The 2,604-nt window shown below is 41.4% G+C and overlaps 1 pseudogene; it reads right to left on the reverse strand.

The window, feature by feature from the left end:
- Positions 1-717: 717 nt before the first annotated feature.
- LOC118022554 lies at positions 718-2,207 on the reverse strand (annotated as a pseudogene).
- Positions 2,208-2,604: the final 397 nt, after the last annotated feature.

Consider the following 2,604-nt stretch of genomic DNA (forward strand, 5'->3'; position numbering starts at 1 on the left):
ATGCTAGACCAAAAGATATATAATATTCTCTAACAGTAAGTTTTCCCAAGAGTAAGCAATTGTGTAATGATTTTTTTTTTACTTTTATTTTTTTTCTAAATGTTTTTATTTGAAACAAATAGTTGCACCAAGCAAGAGCTTACTTTCCACACTCCAAATTAAAACAGAGCACAATAGGGTCAAATGTCATTTGGCAGGACAGTCCCAATATGTGAACATAACTTCTGCCTACTGTGGTTGGGGCAATTTTATTCATCAGCAGTCATCCTTTTTTTTTTTTTTTAATTTTTTTATTATGTTATGTTAATCACCATACATTACATCATTAGTTTTTGATGTAGTGTTCCATGATTCATTGTTTGCGTGTAACACCCAATGCTCCATTCAGTACATGCCCTCTTTAATACCCATCACCAGGCTAACCCATCCCCCACCCCTCCCCTCTAGAACCCTCAGTTTGTTTCTCAGAGTCCATAGTCTCTCATGGTTCATCCCCCCCTCCGAATCCCCCCCTTCATTCTCCCCTTCCTGCTATCTTTTTTTTTTTTTTTTAAGATTGTATTTATTTATTTGAGAGAGAGAGAATGAGAAAGGGCACATGAGAGGGAGGAGGGTCAGAGGGAGAAACAGACTCACTGCTGAGCAGGGAGCCCGATGCGGGACTCGATCCCGGGATTCCAGGATCATGACCTGAGCCAAAGGCAGACACTTAACGACTCAGCCACCCAGGCACCCCCCTTCTTGGCCTTTCTGCCTATGGTCTGAACCAGAAAATTCTTTTTCAGGAACAAAACTCGTGGTCTTTTTTCTGGCTTCTAGGTCATCACCATACATGTCCTTGTCCAGAATTTTCCTGGACATGAAAATATTCTGGGCCATATCTTTACTACCTTTCTAGGCTTAATCATAACCATTATAAATTTCATCTTCTCTACCTGCAAAACCACTGTCCACACCCTTGGATTGGTTGAAGATCCTTTGGTCATACTGGACTTCATTGGACTTCTGAGGATTGGGCACATCAGGAGGAATTACTTCACTGATATCTTGATTTTCATTTCTCTGTAGTTTTAACCTCTTATAAAGAGCTGCTCTGGAAAGATTCTCCCCCCTTGCGCTGTCTCTCCTTTCGCCTATCATGCTGGATTTCATCCCTCTCAGGTGCCTCTCCAACCTCTTTTTCCACATGGGTTTTGATCCTAACTCGTCTCTCCCTGGCTTTCTGGGCCATTTCTCTAATTTTGCCTTCATGTTTCTCCTTTTCTTTTTGAGCCATAGTTCTCTCTACTTGAGCCCATATTTCTACAGCTTCACAAGCCTTCCAATAAGCAATATAGAGGGTTCCCCCGGCAGCTTGGCAAAGTTCTCATTGATGTGCACTGTTTGCACCCCTTTTCCATTAGCGGCCAGATGTTTGTCTAATGAAATTGTATAACCCTTTGATTTTTCCAGTTTGAAATACAAGGAGGAATCTTCCGTTCTTATTCCTTCATGGTCCTCTTTTGGCTAGGAGAATGCATGACAGGTGAAGGAGGAGAAGGTGGTTCTCAGGGGATTTTCTTATTAATCTTAAAACTTGGAGGTTCCACTGGATCTTTCTGCATTTCCACCATCCAATTAACTCTCTGTTTAGCTCCAGAGTTGAAAGCCACTCCTTGTTGATATAGTGTGTGTCAAATATACTGAGCAGGAGCCAGTTTATTAGCTGCTCGAACTGGCATGGCTGCAGCAACCTTCTGTGGCATAGATTTTTCTAGGGTTACCCTTGCCTTTTCTGTTATCTCTTTAATGGCCTCTTCATCAGGTCTTTGCAGGTCTGGGTTATCTGTATTCAGATGCCTTTGGAACCAGGTCAGTGTACTTATTTTAAATGACCTTGTCTTTTGACTGCCCTTGCCGAGCAATTGCATCGTATTTAATTTTTCCTTCAGCATCCACCTGAATGGCCAGTGCATTTGACATTTTTTCCTTTCATCCCAAATCCCCAGTGGACACTGGGCTACATGGATCTCTGGAAAAGTACCTCCATCTCCAAAATCCTCTAATAACTGAGATATTCAGACTTTCTGGTACCCATATGGGGAAGGTTCTCTTTGGGAGGAGACCAGTGAGGTCTGTCATAATCCCTGGGATCTTGCCTTTCCTTCAGCCTCAAGTTGGTCCTGAGGTAGCTGAGTAGATGCAAGTAAAAAGCTGGTGAGTGCCATCTTCTTCCATTTCTTTGAGCATGAGCTATAATGATTTTTAACAGATGTTCTTTACTGGTATCACCTTACCTACGGTCTTCAACACATACGCTCATAATTATATTATAAACACTGTATTAGCTTTGCTGAAGCCATTTTACAGATATATTGTTTTTTCCAAAAAATAAAAATTCTAGACTTACTGGATTACTGATATTTTTTATTCTTCTTTTGTGTTTCTTCCTTTATTTTATTTTATTTTATTTATTTATTTTAAAGATTTTGTTTATTTATTTGACAGAGAGAGATACACAGCGAGAGAGAGAACACAAGCAGGGGGAGTGGGAGAGGGAGAAGCAGGCTTCCCACAGAGCAGGGAGCCCGATGCGGGGCTCGATCCCAGGACTCTGGGATCACG

The sequence above is a fragment of the Mirounga leonina genome, unplaced genomic scaffold (genome assembly GCF_011800145.1).
Source record: "Mirounga leonina isolate KUSES-001 unplaced genomic scaffold, KU_Mleo_1.0 Mir_176, whole genome shotgun sequence".
Taxonomy (NCBI): Eukaryota; Metazoa; Chordata; class Mammalia; order Carnivora; family Phocidae; genus Mirounga; species Mirounga leonina.